Here is a 21246-nt window from a genome sequence, read left to right on the forward strand (position 1 = left end):
TTTGATCTCTCAAGATCCAGCCCAAATGTCACTGCATCTTGGAGCACTTTGCACATTCTCTAACTGAATCACACCTACTTCATTGTAACTGGGTTATAGGAATAAGTGTCAGACCCCCCCGATTGGCTGTGAACACTTTGACACACAGGCTGTTCCTCTTCTCCATTGCTCCTCCATGTTGAATGAATGCTTTTGAATTGGTCACTTCTGATTTTTGATTAAATCAGACACGCGTGTATTCAGCCCTTCCACACCTTGAGCACACATATGACTGCAGTCAGCACAGATGAGGGGGAAGCCGAGCTGGGGAGGGGCCGCTGAGGCTGGCCAGGGGCCGGGGGTAGTGTGGACGGCATTGAAATCCCCTCCTTGAAGTCACACTGGGATCAGGAAGAGCCAGTGCGACTCTTTCTGGCAGTGCATCCACGTTTGATTTTATAGTTCCCTTTCTCATCTTCAGATTTTCCAAATTTTCCTGAGGGATCATCTTTTACTTTTATAGTTGAACAAGGACCAGAAAAAGATGTACTTTCACATAAAATGAAATCAAATTTCTAAGGGACAAGCCTTATCATTTAGCAACCACTGTAAAGTCCTGCCTGCCTCTGTCATATCTTTTCCACAGTCAAACTTCCATAGGTGCCATAACCAAAACAAAGATGCAGCTTCGCAAGGTGACTGTTTTGAATGGCCAACACTCACTTCTTACATGCTTCTATTAGAATAATCATTATAATGTTTTATAATCACATAGTCTTGAAAACAATTTGGAGAAACCACCCTAGGACAACTGAAACAGTAGAAGAGTGAGGCAAAGCACTATTTTTTTTTTTTGAAGAGTGACATTTATTTAGGCTTTTTTTTGAGAGGGTGAAGTAATTAAGTTTATTTATTTCTTAATTTTTAGAGGAGGTACTGGGGATTGAACCCAGGACCTCATGCATGCTAAGCATGCACCCTACTACTAGAGTTATATCCTCCTCTCTGCAAAGCACTATTTAATTAAAAGTGTTAAGTTGATTGGTGATGGCAGTACTTGTTAAAGAAGTTGAGATTTCAAGACAAATCATAGAGAGATTTATGATCTCCTCCTTTGGGGTTTCTTGGCATTTCTACAGGTGTCTGAGTGGGAATCAAAGCCTCCTGGACACACCTCCTTGGATTTGGAGCTAAACAGGGAACTGCCCAAGAGCGCTCACACACATTCCTTCTATCAGCATGTGGCTATTAAACTTGTGATATAAACAAGACGGGGTGGGAGGGAGTTACTTAGCTTGTTTGTTACCTAGGAAGACCACCATTTTAGCTCCTTGCCAAAATCAGGGGTGACTCCCTTGTCTGAGCTAGATACGGTTTTAAGATGGACATTTTAGCTACAAGACACAGAGAGCCAAAGTCATTCTCTACCATCCCTTTACTCTTTGCCCAACCAATGCTATGCAACACACAAATATTACACAGACTGCCCCATGGGCCACAGCCAAGGGAACCTTCATTCCAAAGTCACCATGGTAGAACTTTTGAGCTGGCACAGCTCGCTGGTTGTGGAGACTAAGACACCCACTGGGAGTTGTTTGCCTCCCTTCGCCAAAAAGGTGGGGGAATGACCAGGTGATCACCAAAATAGAAGCCTCTTTTATTACTTCCATGGGACAGGAATGTTGAGTGAGGATAATATTCAATCATATTACATTATTTCAATGGCAGAACCCTATTCTGCCATATTCACTAACAGCAACATAACCTATTCTGGACACAAGGATTTTTCTGCCAGATTCTCGGTATTATGTGTTTCACTGTTTGCAATACATATGTAACTGTATTCTAGGGAAGTTGCATCTTGGTGATAAGTGACAAGCAAGAGCCACAATTTGCTGATCCTGTTTGTTTCCATGGAGAAAGGGAAAGAAATCATCTGAAGAGTGTTGGAGAGATTCAAACTCATTGAAGGCAATTTTACTAAGAGTTCTCTGGGTTCCTACTCCATCCCCATGGAGATAGATTTCAAAGGCATATCAGTAGCAATTGGGCGGTCACTTTTTGTTCCTGCATTCTTAGCCTTTCTCAGAGTTCTGTAATTTTCATCCTGTCCACACACCTCAACTTGCATGTATAAAGTTAGCTACTCTCAAGAACACAGTATCATCTCCTTCAGGAAATAGTTCACCAACCCACTGACTATTGTGTCATCCTTTTCAACTTTAAGATCTTCCCTTCCTTAAAATTGAGGAATATTTCCCTTACCTCTCTTTTTTGATGGTATTCCCTTAATAGATGAAAACACAAATTGATTCATAACAACCTAAATCTTTTCAAAAGGGGAAAGTATGCTTTCAAAATTTTATCCCAAAATAAAGAAGAGGAAAAGGTAAATGTACTGTGGACTGAGAAAATAGAGAAAGATTTCATGAAAGAAGTCAATTTTGAGATAAGCCATTTAAGAAGAATTTGGATAAGTGGTTAAGATCAGTGGTTAAAATTATTGTTCAAATGACAACAGGTTGAATTTCCATGCCAGAAGCCAGCTACTCCATAATGAGTTAGATCCAAATACATGCTTACCATGCTACACTGGCCTTTGAAAAATAGCAATGAACTTAAAAATAATACTGACTTTCTGGAAAGGAAGAAAGAAAGAGATGCTACACTTGTTAAGCCTGCAATCTAAAGTTTATACATGCACGACTACCAAAAGATTTTCCCATCACATACTAATCCAGTAAATGTTAAATCACTGTATACTTGCCATAGTATGACTTTATGATGTTACTAGCTGCTTATTCATTCAGTTGCTTAGAAACAACAGATTTATTCTAGTTTATAATTTTAGCATTAGCCATTTTGAGCTTATTAATTTTAGAATTGTGCTCTCTCCCCCAAGAGTTACTGCCTACCATCCAGTGTATTTGTAAAAAATTCTTTTACTGTAACTCCCCAGTTGCTGACCAAGGTCAGATTCTAAACACTATTTAGCTTTTTTACTCAGCTTCTCAAGTCCCCAGGAACACAGGATTCCAGTAACTAGGCTCTCTCACTGTGCAATTTAATTTCATCTTCTATTTAGAATACGCTTTCTCTCTTGACGTTTGAGTCTGGTTAATGCTGATGCGTTTAAATAAAGTCTTCCAAAGGTGAAAAAATTTATCACTTTATAATGACTGTCTGTGTTCTAATTCTTTTACAAAGAATGCTAAAAGTGTTTCAATATTACCACCATTTTTAAACAGACTTTAAAACTCATTGAACAATTTGTGTGATACAAGTTGCAAGTTCAGATTCACCAAAGCTAAGCCAGCACTGACAAAACTAAAGAGAAGAAATGATCAGTTATCCGCTGAAATCAACCAGCGTGGCTTGACTAAGATAAAAATCTTGGTATGTAAATTGTTAGGGACTATTTCACGTTGCCTTCAATTGTCACGCGGACAAACTTTATCTCCCAACAAGTTCAAGTTCATGAGTATTAGGGCTACATCCCACATCTTTTATAAAGTCCTTTGACATGAGAGCTTCTTAGCAAATACGTATTGAATTAAACAGAACCGATCAAACTCAATTTGCTGTTACTGATAACAGTAGATTTGGAAAAATGTAATTTCAACTTAGAAGAAAACCCCACCGATTTCCCCGCCACTCCCCATCCCTCCCCCAGACCCCACTCTTAGTGCCATGACAGCAATTTTCCTTCTGGAATTTACTGACTGACAAAATTCTATGCATACATTCAGCAAGCTCTTGCTGAGACACAGAAATCGCCCCCCCACAGCCCTCCTCTCCCTGCCCACCATCTGGTGTGAAGCAACACCCTAGAACCTGTCCAGATACTCTTAGGAGCATGTTTTGAGGATGGATCCATAGAAGATCATAAATTAGGATTTCCAGGGTATCTTTCTACCATGTTGGGAAAATATTTGGAAATTTGGAGAAGCAGGGGAACAGGATGTATGATGAGGGGATAAAGTATTTAAGAAATAGAAAATTATAAAAGCAATAGAAAGAATCGACCCAGGCTTTGCCAACTGCTGACAATTCTCCAAATTTCCAGGAGAACTTTGCTGACATGCACTTTTCTTAGGTCTGCCCGTGTCCTTTGCTGTGGTTTTCTGGGTCTCCCCATGCACTCTTTTGTATTTTTATCTCCTCAAAAGACTTGCTCTTGCTCATAGTAAAAATAGCTGTCTTTTTCTCTGACTATAAAAATATTACACACTCATTATACAAAACTCACACCGTATATTCAAGTATTTGGAAAAAAATAAATAAATTTGCCTGAATTTCTACCTCTCTGATATAACTCGGTACCATGGTAGTCGTGTGCTCACTGATCACTTGGATTTGTTCTTCTGTGGGTTATTTATTCACAACTTTTGACCATTTTTATTGTCTTTTCCTTACCAGGTTGTAAACACTATTTGTGCAGTACTAACGTGGACTGTCTTTGTCGGCTGCATGGCAAATATTTGTAGTAGTTTTGTAATCTTAAAGTTTTTATACTTGGAGTCTTTGTAAATATTTTGTGTGTTTGGAATTTTTGCTAGATAAAAGCCTCTATTCACAGAGAATCCTAATGCATCTGTTCTTTCTTTCGGAGCTTCTGGGGTTCCTGTTGCAGGGAGATGGGCTTTCTGAAACACTGCTGAGCTGGAGGCACCTGAGTGTCATTATGTTTCCTGCAGGAACTAAGAACACTCAAAATTCACTAAGTTTCCTGGATGCGTTAAGGTCTGTTGCTCCTGAAGGGTGATGTAAACTTGTGTCTAAAGTGGCAGGGACATCACAAAACCTGGGCTATGTCTACTGGCAGGCTCTCACCTCCACAGAACATGTCACCAGCAACCACACACACCCCAGAGCAAGGGGAAAACAGCACAAAGACATGCCCATCAGCATTTGTTCTATAAACCCACCTCACTTCCACCCCCTTTTGTGTTTCTGTCTCACTAGACCAGAACCCAGCTGGCTGCTCGCCCTCTCCACCTGGATGTCTCCTAGATGGCTGCAACTTAAATGGCCCCCCAGAACAAACTCTCAACTTCCACACTCCCCTAAACTTGCTTTGCCCTCCAGTCTTCTTTATCTTAATAACTGCCAATTTTATTCAGTCTGTTCCTCTAATCAAAAGCCTGGAAGCCACCCTTGACTCCTTTATCTCAGACCTCATAGCCAAACCATGGGCACACCTTGCTGGACAGTCCCTCAAAGCAGATTCCACATCTTACCTCTTCTCGCCTCACCACTGTTGCAACCCTAGTGGTGGAATTGGCTAGACTTCTTCAAGAACTATATGCCTTTGCTCTTAATCATCATGAAATGCCACCTTCATAAACACACACACATAAAAATACCTATATTTTATTTGAAATAATCACAGGGAGGATCTTCTCAAGATTATATTCCTTCCCACAGCTATTAAATATTACAGAGACAGACCCTAGTAGAGGATGAAACTCACACCCAATAAGGAAATACCTTTTCCCTTTCTATTACTTTTAATTTGGGGTGTGTCTATGTAGAAAGCATGTAAAAAATAGTTTTCTATTTCAAAGAGCCTTTTCCCTAGAAATAAGAAGATGCTACTTGAGGTGAAGATATAGATCATAAATTGAGGTTTGCATGTCCTTTATTGAGCCTTAAGTTAATTTTGAGATGCTTAAGCAGAGCACTTAGAAGACTTTTCTCCTCTCCTATGTATGTGATCTGTGGTACATGTGAAAATATATTATTTCAGCCTATCATTTTGGTTACAGCTAGTAGCTTTATCAGTGGCCATAAATAATCTAACCACCTGAAATAACTGGGTCTCATGAAGTACTTTTACTTTTACTGTTTATTTGTACAGATACTGTTTCTATAGATAACATTTTTTAATAGACTATAGATTTTTTGGTTAACCTGCCAAAACTATTTTCTCCTTTTTATTTCTCTATGTCATGATAAAGTAGAATATCAAGAAAAGACAGACTTGACTGATATAACCAAGAAGTTACCTAACTTAAGAAAAAAAAACGTAGCAGAGCTCAGTAGAATGCCATCACCAAGTTCTAGTAATGAAGGGCCTGGCCCAGTAGACCCCTTGAAGACAACGAATTAGATGAGGAGCTTCTGAGAATGATACTGAACTTCAGGGAACATTGTATCTCACAGGGTTCCAGTGACTTTGATTGACTATGGGAATATCTTACCATCATGCACTCTGATATCCAAGCACACTACTTTCATTATTTTCTGAAGTAGAAAACACTTTTGTAAATACCCTAAATGGAATATAATTATTCTCTTTTGTTTATTTGAGTGGTAAATGACAGCACCTAAAAATCATAAAATTAAAACAGCGAGCCATTTCTTTTATGTGTATTTCTATCTAAATGAAATCTACCGTACCTCAGGGTCTATGTTCAGTCTGGTATTTTTGTTCAAGCTTTATCTACAGCTAATTCTCTGTGCTTCAACAGTCAGATTCTGAAAGCATTTTTTTTTTTTCAATTTCAATTCTATTTTACATACTTAGAAGCATTTGCTAGAAGGAAAGAGGAAGAATGTCAAAGAGTTTTTTATTTGTGCTTTTCACTTACTATTTGAGTTTTCATAAGTAAGCCTCAAAAGAGTTTCTTTTCCTATTGAACATCTCTCACTTCTGTGAGTCTTCCCTCTAAACAGTAAACAGGGGTAGAATGTACCAAGTAACCTAGCAACCATCCAAATTCCATCCACATTCCTGCCTGTGCTCACAGGAAAGGACCATTCAACCCAGGAACAGACAAGAAAGAGAGATGAAATCTTTGTGACAAAGCTGGAGAATTAGCTGTGAGTAAAGCATTTTGCAACAACATGGCTTTGCTTTCTACAAGCACGCTGGGGTTTGGTTTTGTTCTGTTTTGTTTTTTTGGTATAAAGGACCAAGATTCTGGTTCAAGTACCTAAGAACAAAAGGGTTGTCATTTACTGAAGGGAGGGCAAGTTTAAGGAACAGAGGGAATTAAAAGTTCAGTTTCCTACATGTTGAGTTCAAGACACGTTAAGAGGTGTTTCCTGCAGGAAGAGGATTGTAGTAGGCGGACAATGATCAGACAAGGAGACAGACAGGTGGAGAAGAGGTAAAGTGACTGAGGTGTAAGGTGCGCCAACACTCGGAGAGTGAGCGAGGAAAGACTGGCTAAGGAGATTGAGAAGAGGTCCACGGAGGCAGGGACATCCTAAAAGCCAAGTGAATTAAGTGTGAAAAGGAGAGAGTGATGAACCAGACCACATTCTGCTAGTAGGCAGGCAAGATGACCACAAAATGATTATTGGTCCTGACATCATGGATGTCCCTGGGGACACTGAGAAGTGTTAGTTCAGAGCAGTGATGGGGACAAAAGCCTGATGGGAGTGTCTTCCCGGGAGACAGGAAGGGGGAAGAGACCCCTTTCCTCTTCCTGTGACTGGAGGGGATGGTAATGAACAGAATGGAGAGCCGCAATCTCAATCTTGCACTGCCTTTAGCTTTGTGATTTGGGGCAAAACATTTAAAATTAAAATGCTTAACTCTATGACACTGATCTTTCATTAGAACACTTTTCTACTCTATAATCCCTCAACTTAAATATGCTTTTCCAACTTTGACTTTATTTTATATTTAAATTTGCCTGTTTTGATCTCTCTCTCCCTCCCTGCCTTCCTTTCTCACTCCCTCTTCCTGTTTCAGTAGCCAAGTAGAAGAGGAAACCCATCATTAATATTAGTAAGTCTATCAGGAAATATGAGCTAATATTATGAACCAAAAAGATACATGAAAAATGATCAGTTTTTAACTTCTGAAATGGAAACAATCATGTAATTTCTATTCAGGATATTTTCTACAATATTGTAAAAATAAACAGCCCTCCTTGCATTTAACATTATTTACCATTGTTATCTTTTTAAAATATACTTATTTATTTTGTGAGTAGGAAGGCAGATACTACTTTTTTAATCAAACACATGCCCGTTTTATTGGATGGGTTGAATGGCATTTACTGAATAATTTTATATTCATGAAGTGATTCGAGCTCCTCAGGAAACCTGTTAGAACATGAATAAACAAAGAATTAGTGGTGACTTTGATTTGTTCTCAAATTGAGTGAAATTTCTCCTTGTGATTGAGGAATAAGTATTAAACAGAGATAATCTCAGATTAAGATGAGTCATGATGCTAGCTTTTATGTCCTCCTTCCCCTGGGGGGGAAAAATCCATGGAAACCCTTTGTAGAACCTTCAAATTCTTAAAAGCCAGGCCAAAATTGATCCAAAATAGATCTTAAAAATCCAGGAAGGACTCTTTCTAAGGTTCCAATGCATCCTGGGAGACGGAGCCAGGAGGTTGGGAAGGAGGCTGCCCTCTGGCCTCTGTGAATCCTTGTCTTGGAGCAGATGCCACCTGAGCCACAGACAATGGGATCTCAGCAGGCTCCAGCCAGAGTTGCTGCTGGGGTTCTGAGCCAAGGGCAGGGATGATGGGCAAGATCTCACCTCCCCATCAGCCTCAGAGTCTGGGAACCACAGAGACCCAATCACCTGGGCATAGCATCTGGCATCTCTTCCAACCAGTGCTCTTTAATATGTACTCAGCTTTCCTTTAGACAAGATATGGAACATCCTTTCTCCTTAACCTCCCTAAACAATTTGGCTCTGACCACAGACTTAACACCTCACCGTGTAAAGCAGAAACTCTGAAATTATGGCCCCACCCTCCATGAGAAGTTACTTTAGGAATGCCTCTCTAACCAAAGCATGCCTCTCTCATTTCCTTTTTTTTTTTTTTAATTAGTAGACTTTTATAGATTTTAGGTTTGCCAAAAAATGGAGCAAAGGCACAGAGTTTCATATATCTCCTCTCTGTCTCCCACCTCCCATAGTTCTCCTATTACTAACATCTCACATGGCTGTGGGACATCTGTTAAGACTGATAAGCCAATAGCAGTATATGATTGCTAACTAAGGGCCATAGTTTACATTACATTACATAGTTTACAGCAACTCTTTGTTGCACAATTCAATGGGTTTTGACAAATGTATAGTTCCATGTATCCATCATACAGTATCATACAGAATGATTTAACAATCCTAAAAAATGAATAGCCCTCCCTTTTCCCTTTGAAGTAGCTTATCCAAGTATCCCTTATGAGAGTCATCCATCTCATCACATCTTCAGTGATGTGTCATTACCCGGGAGGTGTTTTAACATCCCTAACAGGGAACCAACTGCCTGACTGGTCCACAGTCATCAGACACTTACGACATGGATGGTAAAATTGCCAGTTTCTATTTCAGTCTTACTGAGATAGAATTTCAAAAATTACAGCCAGCAAGTGAGAAGGTGACTACATAGATCTAGTCTTTGTGCCTAAGTTCAAGCAGGAGCAAGAAGCATGAAGTACAATATCCATGAGGAGCTCCCAGCACGCTAGATCCACAGAAACACTGAACAAGACAAGACAAGAAGCAATACCATCATTAAGGCAAGGTTAAGTTACAAGTCAAATTCTGGTTTCTTTTCACCAAATTCTCTAGAAGGAGAGTGGGTTTCTTCTGAAGCAAGTTCAAGTTTCCTTTCTTTGTAAAGAGGCTTAACTCCCAATCATTCGCTACAATTGTATTCAGGACAGGAGTTTTCTTGTTAGAAGATGTGCAGCTCTACATATAAAGGAAAGGCAGGTGGATCAGTAGTTCAAAGTACATGAAGAGGTCCCCCAAATTACCTGCACCTGGGACACTCCGTGTCGCATTTTGAGTATCAGGCTTATAGGAAAACTTAGGAAGAAAGTGTGACTTGAAACATTTGGGTTGGGGATAATAAAATAAAACTCAAGCTTTCCAGATCGATTCAAAATTAACACCATGGAGGAGAGACAGTGCAGTGAAGTGGGAAAAGATGTTACTTGGAATCAGAGCTAACTCCAAATCCCACCCCAGCCTCTCAGTAGCTGTGTGACCTTGCCTAGCTTAACTGACTCTTTGGACCTCCAAAGTTCTTCATCTATAAAATGAAGAAAATTATTATTTTGGTAATTAAATGAGATCAGCATCATAGAGTCTCAGTGAGTAAGGATAAAAATGTGACCCACTCTCTCTTTTTGTACCTCGTAGCCTATGAAGTAAGTTTATATTTTTTGATTGAAGTCCTTTTCTTTCTATAGAAAAACTTCATCACTGTATTATCTGTTTCATAGCACAGTATGCTTTGTGTTGGCTGATTGTGCATTGTGGCTTGATGAAAAATGTCTTCTCATTTTTAATTTGATTGAATTATTCTATTACTGTGAATAGACCATCTTCAGAGAAATAACAATTTGTCTCCCATTAGCAGAAATGAGTTTCACATCACAAACTTAAATTATCTGTAGAACTTCTTTTCAAGAATGGCCTTTAAAAAATTGATGATGATGATAACATGGGTACAGCAACTTTTTCTAAGCCAGCAAATGGAGGATTTAGAATATAGATGATTATCCTTTTGGAGAAAAAGCAAACAGCAAATTCCCATTTTAACCAAGCTTGTCTTTCTTTAGAGAAGTAGGCTGGGAGCTTACCCTCACACCGAGGCAGCCCTAAAGAGCAATGTGCTGCATAACAAAGAAGTCTCCCCAAAGTACAGATAAGGACGGGCACCATCTTTTGGGGGTCAATTGTTTTATTACTAGTTTTTTAGCCCCTTGGTCATGATTGGAATTGTAGGTGAACTTTAATTCCCCACATCTACAATGATGTTTAGGAAGAGATTAGGAGTTCCAAGAGAACTTTCAGATAAGACAAAATGTTTTCCTCAAGTAGTAATGAAGGTTTTACATAAACCAAGAAAAACAAAGACAGTTAAGAGGACAGTATTTATCACATATGAGCCAGTGAGCTCAAACCCAGTGAAACTCATTTTTAACAATTCATTTGACTTAATCGTAACACGTGTTAACATTATTTCACACTCTGTTTTTAATTTCATCACAGTATTGTTTGTCATTAATTTGTTATTTATGAAAGTCCGTGTAGGAAAACCCTAGTCTGCCTGTGTTTCACCTTTATTCTCACATTACCACCGCCACAACAATGTCTGACCCCAATGCCAGGGGTTTCCCACTCCAACACCAAGCAATTCTGCAGCACCAGCTGGGTGTCCTACAATGTACCTCAGTTCTGACACCATCTGCCCGGAGAGAGTGTCAGACCTCACAGGTGATGAGCTCAGACCCAAGAGACTCCCTCAACTTCAGATGCTAATTACAAGCAGTAGGTCCCCAGGTCACCACAATTTATGTCTGACTTGTCGACAGATCGGAAGTTCCTATGACCTCCTTCCCCTTGGATTCGATTATTTGCTAGAAGAGTTCACAGAACGCCCAGAAAAGAAACATAAGAAAGCTTAGGTTTACCGGTTTACCAAAGGATATAGATAAACAGCCAGATGAAGAGAGACACTGGGTGAGGACTGAGAGGGTCCTGAGCACAGGAGTCGGGGTCCCTTTGGAGTTGGGGTGCATCACCCTCCCGGGATATAGATGTGGTCACCGACCTGGGAGCTCTCCGAGCCCCGTGCTTTTGGGATTTTTATGGAAGCTTCATCACATAGGCATGATGGATTATTAATTCAATTTCCAGCTCCTCTCCCCTCTCTGGAGAATGGGAAGGTGAGGCTGAAACTTCCAACTTTCTAATCATGATGCAGTCTTTCCAGAAGCCCTCCTGAAGTTGCCTCATTAGAACAAAAGTCACTCCTAAGACCCAGGAAATTCCAAGGGATTTAGAGATCAAAGACCAAATATTAGAACCACAGGCATGCTGGTCACTGATGAATTTGCCAGGGTCTCAGAAGCCCTGTGTAGGAACCAGGAGCAGAGACCAATATATGTATTTCTAATTATCTCACAATCCCAAATCAAACATTTTTCTGTACGTGGACAAATATTACCTTCAAATTAGCACATCACCAGAGTCTGCCCACAAGTACAGCGAATCAATTATCTATGATTTTAAAATGGTTACTCTTATGTTTCTAACTTTAATATATTCTAATTAAAAACTATTGGGAATAGAAATATGAGAATTGAAAGTTCTGAGGATGCAGCAGTGAACAAAACTGAAAAGTTATGCTCTCAGGGGTCTTACATTCTAGTAGAATCTGGAGAAAAAATTAACACAAGTGTAAATCATATTTCAGGGGATGGAAAGTTCTGATGGAAAGAAACGAAGGAGAAAAAAAGGGAAGGGATGTGCAGTTTTAGATAAAATGCTGGGGAAAGCTCCATGAGGAAGAGATCTTTGCAAGAAGTCTGAATGAAGTGAAGAAATGAGTCACAGGCATAGGTGAGGGACAAGCATCGCAGGCAGAAGGAACAGCAAGAACCGAGATGCTGAGGTGGGAATGTGCATGGGGTCTTCTATGACCATCTGATAGGCCAATGTTTCTTGGCCAAAGTGAGCAAGGGAAGAATGATAATAGGTGTTATGATCCATGGTAAAGAGATCTGATTTCACTCTGATTGAGATGGAGAGCCTTGGAGGAGTTCAAGCAGGCAGTGACTTGCTCTCTGACTTTGAGTTGAAAAGGCTGATTTTGCTGCTATGTGGAGAAGGGACCACAGGGAAGCCAGAAGGAGGCCAGGGAAATTGGTGGAGGTTTTGGTAATGGCACTGGGATGGATGCTGATGGCTGGAACAGGGTGATGGCAGTGAAGATGGTTAGAAAGGTCAGACTGGGCAGAGGGTTATGAGAGTCAAGGATGACTCCAATTCTCGGACCAGAACAATTAGGAAAATGGTGCTGCCATTTACCAAAATGAGGGGTGTGGAGAAGGAACCTGTTTATGTGATGGGGAATCCAGGCTTCAGTTTGGGACTTGCCACATTGGTCTGTCTTATTTAACATTTGAGTGGAGTGTCAGGTTGTCACTTAAATACACATGTTAGATGTTTAAAGGAGCAGTCATATTTTGATATTTATAATTTGGGGCCATCAGCATATTGGCAGAATTTGAAGCCATGTGACTATTTATAATCACCCAGGAACTGAGTAGCAATGGCAACAGCCATCAGCCTGGAGAACTGACCTGACGACAGAAGATAACACTTCTTTTTTTTCCCCCCATATCTCCAATGCAAAGACTTTAACGAACATTCTCAAGACACAGCTGCAGTCTTGGAAATCCAGTAGCCACTAGGAAGATGCATGTATTTGTAAATAGCAGTAACTCTTTAGAGCAGAAATGCTGCTCTGATAATTTCCTAACCAAAGTCCATCTTGTCTTCTAAGTATAGAGCACAGTGGAAACTACTTTGGACAAGGTGGTTGGAATCTGGTCACTTCTGTTCCCAGAGTCTCAGGTTCCTCATTTATAAAATCTAGTGGTTGGATACTCTGTAAATTTCCGTCATGTTTCAAAAGCTGATTCACATATTTTACTGTTTACTCATTGCATTCTACAACATTTTTTGTCAACTACTTTTTCTAGATACTCATACACACATATATACATGTATGTACATACAGAGAACAGTTTTTAGACCTAAATTTTGGTCTAACCAAATGCCTATAGGAATTCATATGCCACTTATCAGTCTTGTATTCACACTGAAAACAGTTTTTTCCTTCTTTCATCTTCTGCTTGTATGGACATCAACGTCACCATGGATAATCTAATTGATCAATAGACTTGTGTTCACTGAACTGAGCTGTGAGTCCAGAATTTTAGAAATTCCACTGTCAGTTACTGTGTGCTGCTTTCCTCCAAGATTTAACAATTGCTCTTTTTCTATAGGTTCTAACTTGTACAGTATATAAATGCATCATCTCTCATTTTATCAAACACTGTAAACACAGAATTAGATACAATGCCCAAAGGCAATGTTAAACTAGGCAGAATTCATAGTGAGCCACCAGGACAAGTTAGAGCATCATTTATACTCATCTACCCCGGCTCTTCCATAAGCACTAAAACCAAGTTTCCCTGAGGTCATAGGGAGAAGATGACAGAGGAATTTTGAGTTAGTCAAGTAAATTAAATCAGAATGTCAAAAAGTTTGAAACACCTACAACCACAATGTATTCATTCTTTTTAAGCTCTTACAAGATACAAATCATATTTATGTAGAAATGCATAAAAGACTGTTTGAAAGCATTTCCTAAAGTAGCTAGACCATGTCTATAAAAATCAGTTGCTTTTCTGTTGGTTTCCTTCTTTTTTATTTTTTTGCTTTTTTAATTAGCCCCTATTTTAGGCTATTTGATATACCTCCCACACACATATCTTCAGTTGTGCAATACATTTAACTAAAAGAGAAACTTTTAAAGAAATCACAATCTAATTATACAATTGGAAATAAATAGAGAAAGAAAGATGGTGCTTCCATACAATGGAAGACTAGGAACATTCATTAAACATTAGACTTTGAAGATTATGTGATGATATAGAGAAATCTCCTGACGATAATAAGTGAAAAAGAAATGTGCAAAACAAACATTCTTTCAACATTTTTACAAAGAAACATTTCAAATTAGTAATGGTTTTAAAAGGCCAAAAGAAATGTTGATTCTTTAAATGCAGGATTTATAAATTATTTTTACTTTATTTTTATTATTTATTGTAATCAGCATGCATTATTTTACATTAAGGACAAATGTTATTTTACATGGCTCAGAAATGCAAAGTCACCCAAATATTAGACTTATGTTGTAAACAATACTATGGAGGTAACAAAATCTCATTTGTCTTTTCAATATTGCTATAATTTTAGGATCACCTTTGTACCTGATATCCAACAGCTCTTCGTGTATAGGCAAATGTGTCTTATGACTATTTCCACAAAACTCTGACTTGGATAGGTTCAGCTGTCCTTTTAGATAGGTCTAAATAAATCTTAACACTGGTAGAGAAAAAAAAATTATTCAATGACATTTGCTAAAGACAGTAGGAAAATCTTTATTCAGTGGGGTGGGGGAGTCATGGAGATGGGTGTAGGGACCATTCCAGTGGGGTCCTGCAGTGGGAGAGAGATTGAACTTAACCCAAATTATAGCATAGGCCAGTGGGATAGCCAAGTAGCAGGTGGGAGTCAGTGGATGGAAAATTACCAAGAGAAAACATCAGGGAGAGGGGGTTCTGGCAGAACAATTTAATAGGATTCTTGCTGAAGGCAGGCCATGGTGATCAAACATCACCTGGGGGGCGATGTAGGATGAGGAACCCTATTTAATACCTAAGGGGCTCAGATATGGAGGATGAAGGATTCTTGCTAAACCAACTTAGCAGAATCCTTGCTAAAATTGGACAATACAGAGACAAACACAGAAATCCAAGTCAAGTCCTAGCTGAAAAATTCAGGTGAACCTAAGTAGAGTTTGGTCAAGGAGAAAACCTTTGTCAGCATGAACTGGAAAAGACCATAAAATTGAAGTGGCATGAACTCCAGAACCCAGTTTATATCTGTTTTGTTTGATATCCATTCATGGACTAATTTAGACCAAATGATTTTCATATTCAGGATGTTCAGATTAGACACCTGGTTTGAATTAACCCAGATGTGGAGCCGGCTCCCCAGGAGTCTCAGAAACCAAGGGATGGATGTGTAGATAACAATTCCCTGTAATGCATATTCTATATTAATTCATAAAACATAATATGCAGCAGGTGTCAACGTGATACACTTATATGTAGGTGTGAATGTTGTTATATGGTTGTTAATTGAATCAGAGATTAACCTTAACATGTATTACCTCTAATTTTACCTTTATTCTTCTGAGAATAACTTTTGTGACTGGTTATACTCAGGGGAAATCAAATCTATACATTGAAAGGTAAACACTTTAAACTTCAAAAAGAGGAGGCTAGGGAGGGACTACATAAAGTATATTTCAAATACTGAAAACCGAGATGGATTTTTAGAAGCCAACATTTATAAGCCCCAATTTTCCCTTTCTCATTTAATTTTGCAAGAGTTCAACACTAAATGAACATAAATTTAATCTTTTCATGCGTTTATTTAATTATAGTCAAAGTATCTGCTCTATGATGGTGGTCCTCATTTTACAATTTAGGTCCCTAGAGGACAAGAGTTATATCTGTTTAATTTGAGTCTGTAGTACCTGAAATAGTGTCACTTGATTGCAATTATAAAGACACAACAATGATGAGAACTCTGCTGAGGCTTTTCCAAAAAGTCTCAAGAAAATCCATCCCTCAAGACTAAAACACAGGTTTGCTGACGATATATTATGAGCTCAGAGTGACTGCAGCCACTTTTCAGAAAGGCCTCAAATCATTGTAAAAGTACAGACAAAAGGAAGAGATGCTAATGTATTCACTTCAGGTGGCTTTTAGGCAAGACATTAATTCTTGAACATGAATATAAATAAATAATAAATAAAATGGAATTCGTCCCAATCTATCACAGAACTTCTTTGACAACATCCAAGTCAACCAAATAAATCAGAATAATAGGATTTTGACAAAACAAGACATTTATCTATTACCAGAGAAACATATTGGTCACACAACTTATAAATTGCCAATAGAGGGTTTTCCATCCATCACCAAGATTCCCATCTAATGACAGGGGAATAATTACCATACCTTCATCATGTCATGCAATCTTCTGATGTGTTAGGAAGTGAAACAAAGTGAAAATGTAGCCTGTAGGGTGTGGACACCTGTGAAGTGGGTAGATTTTCTTCACTAACGTCATCTAAATTCTCTCATGCATAAGCGTGGAGTGTTTGTCTGCAGCTGGTCTCTGGTTTTGAGAAAGACTGCAGAGAGGCTTTCCTGGAAGAGAGAGAATCTTGGACTGTCCCCTAGTCTATTACAACCCTTTCCCCATGAACACGTCCAAAAAAGTATGCTTCCTAATATTCTAAAATAACAATGAATTAGAAGCTCCAGATTCATTTCCAACTCACTGGGTCTCTTCAAATTAAAAATAATTTTCTCTATGAAAATGAACATATGTATGCATATGCTTGACTGGGACATTGTGCTGTACACCAGGAATTGACACATTGTAACTGACTGTACTTCAATTTAAAAAAAAAAAAACAACAAAAAACGATTTTCTCTAACCTGAAATCTGTAGGTATTTATTAGCATTGAATTTGAATATTTGAATAAATGAATTGGGAACCTGTTTCCAAATTTTATGTTTATATTTTACACATGTATATAAGATAAACCCTGCCCAGAGCTGAAAGAGTGAAACTCAACTCAGAATGAAAAGGAAACAAGGGACCCCACTGTTAATCAGGCAGGGAGGACAGACACATAAAGTCAGCTGTGTAATCAACAGGAAACATTTCCCCCAAGGTCATGCAGCAGCGGCAAAATGCCATAACAACCCTCTCCTTGAGTTACAACTGCTTTGTCCCCACTGACACTCTCAGGCCCCCTTTGCTGTAACTCATCTCTAACTGGGAATACCCAACCACTAGGCCACCCTTGCCTAATGACAGCAGGCAGTAATCCCTAGTTCATCTTCATTTAATCAAGAAGTCCAGAATTGATCCCCACTGGCTTCCATCAGATCCTCTCCTCAGAATCCTTCAGTGAGAACTCAAACCTTGTAAAAGACACGCCCTCTGGTCAAGCAGCATGACCTCTTCTGAAGCACCCTCCTCACCGCAAGTCAGTAAATCTGATTTTGTCAGTCTACGGGTTTGTCCCCAGTGATCTGTGACTCATTAGGCTTTTGCCAGTGGGAGGAGTTTTACCGAGAATTGGATGAGTCTGTCAATGCCACGGACCAAGATCCTAATTCCTTAATAATGTGCATGTTTGAGACACCTTGAATCTCACCTACTCCAGGCTTCTCTGTCCCCACCACCCCCATCACCACGAATTTTGCACTGAAACAGGGGCTGATGATCTTTTGTCCTTCCTTATCAGGCTTATTACTGATCTCCCAAGATTTGGGGGTCACAAATATGACTTTGTCAGGTTACAAGTTTGTTCCTGGTGGTCTAGGAAAATTGACAGATGGACAGATGGATAAACAGATAGATAGATGATAGAATTGTTTCTTTAATTCAAACTCTTTTTGAGATTAAGGTATATTTTTCAATCACAGATTTAGATACCTAACTTTCTACTTAAATTTTAAATATTCCATTGGTTTTTATTAACATGTAATATAATGGATGTATTTATTATAATGATTTTCTGCCACAGTGAACTCTCAATAACCACAAACGAGTTCGAAAGGAGAACATTTGCACATGTAGGAAAGGCTATAAATAGGAAGAAGAAATAAAGAATTCATGTGGTGGGTGTGTGAATCCCTCCTGGAAAAAATTTTTTTGGAGACTACATCTTTTTCTGAGAATTCTTGATCACCTCCATAGTAACAATTGCATTGCTCTTGTTTGATTATGTGAAGGAGTGATACTCCTTGGACTTTTTATTCTCTTGATAGCTGATAACTTGTTTTTTAAATAATTTGACAAGATTTTTAAAATAATCAAACAGAGAAGACTTGGGCTGATGAACAGATTTTGAACAGAATTTTTTTTTCCTCTCAAACCACAATTACCTAAGATCAGAACCCTCTGATAATTTGTGCTGCTATTTTAGGATTCAGTTTCATCCTACAACTGACTGAAGCATGAAATGAACTAAAATAAACTGAATGGAATAGAGCTGAACTGAACTGAGATCCTGTGGTTCCCAGTATACTTTATGCCTTGAGGACAGAGCAGGTACCTCGCCCGTCTTCCTCCCAGAGGTGCGGGCACAATGACCAGCCCACACACGACTCTCAGCGGCGTGATTGTTGAATTTCACCGACAGCAATCCATTTCTCTCCACATAATCCACTCTGCTTTTACCAGGGCTGAGAACATCCTGAGTGACATTTAGAGAGATCTGTAAGCTAATTGCCAAAGCACACAGCTTCATTCAAATACATTCGTTACCGCGGTCAGATGTGAGAAAACACAATTTAGAGGACAAGCCAGAAAGGAAATGAATTCTCAGCACCAACTGTCTCCTGATTTACCTGGTTTCCTTCTCTTCATCCCATTGATCAATTTTTCTCTTCCCATCCCCTGTAATTTTCCTAGTATTTGTTGAATGTTTACTACAGGCCAGTCAACGTGCTAAGTGAGTGCTTTTCGTGCGTTATCACATTTGATCTCTGCAGCAGTGCGTTATTATCAACATCATTTTACAGAGGAGAAGACAGACTTGTCCAAGGCCACTCTGCTGGTTCAGTTTTGAACCACAACCTGATAAACTGCAAAGGTGAAATGCCTAGTAGAGGCAATGCTCTTAGTCCACAAGCTAGCTACAGATTTACAAGCAATGATGTAGGAACTCTCAGGGAATCCAAAACATCGAGTTAGCCCTATTTCTGCCTCCCTTCCCTTTTTCCTCTGTTCTCCACCTCACTGCCTAAAAGCTCTCCCAGCACCTGAGGCCAACTCTAGCCTCACCCCTCCTTCCACCTACCCTCTCTTTTCATCTTGTTCCACCCAGCTCGGGACTGACAAAATTACATGAGAAAAAAAATACTTCATGATTCCCAAAGACAAGAGTTAGTGCCGTCGATAGTCTACCACAAGACCTAAAGTTTAGTGACATCTCAAATCAAACTGGATAAGGGAGCATTTCGGCGTGTCTTGCACAGGCACCCCTTCAAATACGTGCCAAGAGAGGACAGATGTTTATCGGGGATTTCCCTCCAGGTGCCTTGACAAAAATAAGCACAATATATACAAACAAGCTAATAAATATATTAAGGGTTTTCTCTTAACTGTATAAACAACCCACATGTAAAGTTACATCTGAATTTTAGGACATTTAAGGGTTCTTTTTTTTCTTTCTTATCTTGGTTGCCATTGACTAAGCACATGTCTATTTGTAAATCATCAGACAATGAATTTATATTTAGGAACAGAAAATCATTTTGCCTGCTAAGGACGCAGGTGTTCATGTTCCAGAGCACCAAATACCAGATGCAGACACTGAACACTCAGTTTCATGGAAGGATTCACACTTGAAGATGCTCTGGGATCCTAAGGCTTTCTGAAGACTCAGTTTTCAAAATAACCGTCACCATTTTCCCATAGCAGATCAGCAAATCATTCTTTCATTATAAATCTTTTTTTGCTGGGAAATAATTTACTCACTTGACTTCTGGGTAGCATGTTCACTTGAATGTTCTTCTCTTCCACAGAAATCCATTAAAAACAAATCCACAATCTTGGCAGATTAGCTAAAAGATTAATGTCAGACTTTTTAAAAAATGACTTGGGAAACAGTCTGACTGAGTAGCACGCACTTTTTTATTTGGGGTTCTTTTTTCTACTTTTTTTTTTCCCTTTCATTTGGGTTTCTGTCTTCATCAAAGTTATAAACAAATAGACTTGAAAGAGTCAAATAATTTCAAAAGAGTGACAGGGCCCCCAAATCATTGCATTTCCCTGCAAACATATGTTTCCCACTCTCTAATGGTAACCATTTTCAATTTATAGATTTTGTTTCATTGCAGTTTACATTTGCCTCCATCACTCAGAAGAGCTTATGTTTTGAAAATAATTTATGGGTTTCCTCCCATGGGAGATGAAGATTCAGGTCTATTTCACTTTTGCCTCAACCCAGCTGACCTCCAGCATCATCTCATACAAAGTGTGGTTAGTTTACTCTTCAACACATAACCTTGTTAAATTTATATAAATGCTGGGTCATCCATTAAGAACTTTCCCTTACTTGCTGCATACTGTTTTTGTTTTACCTGGAGTTATGCATCGCCACATTTTTTTTGTTTGCTTAGCTTCATACATACTTTCACTAATTTATCTGCAAGTTTTCCCTCAAGAGTCTAAACTTCCTCTTGGAAGTTTCAAGCATCTCAGATACTTTTATCAAGTGTATCTCCTGAGAGACATCTTCTGACCTCTTCTGTTCTGGAGAGGGCCAACTCCCCAGCTGGGTCTTTCTTAATCATTAACTTAAGGTTGGACTGCCATGCCTGGATCCTGTATTTTCCTCATTGTTGGTTTAGTTCTTTTTTGTTTTTGTTTTTTTTTTAGTGGTACATATTCTTAATAGCATCCTATAAAAGCATGTGTGTGGGAAGCAAATTTTACAAAGCCTTAGTCTGAAAGTATCTTTATTCTTGTTTGAAATTATTTTCCCTTAGGGAATTTAAGGTATTATCACTGACTTCTTGTTTCCAATTTTGTTTTTGAGACGCCTAAAGCCATTCTGATTCCTGATCCTATGTGTGACACCCCTATCTGGAAGCTTTTGAGTA

Source organism: Camelus dromedarius, chromosome 26 (genome assembly GCF_036321535.1).
Source record: "Camelus dromedarius isolate mCamDro1 chromosome 26, mCamDro1.pat, whole genome shotgun sequence".
NCBI classification, from domain to species: Eukaryota; Metazoa; Chordata; class Mammalia; order Artiodactyla; family Camelidae; genus Camelus; species Camelus dromedarius.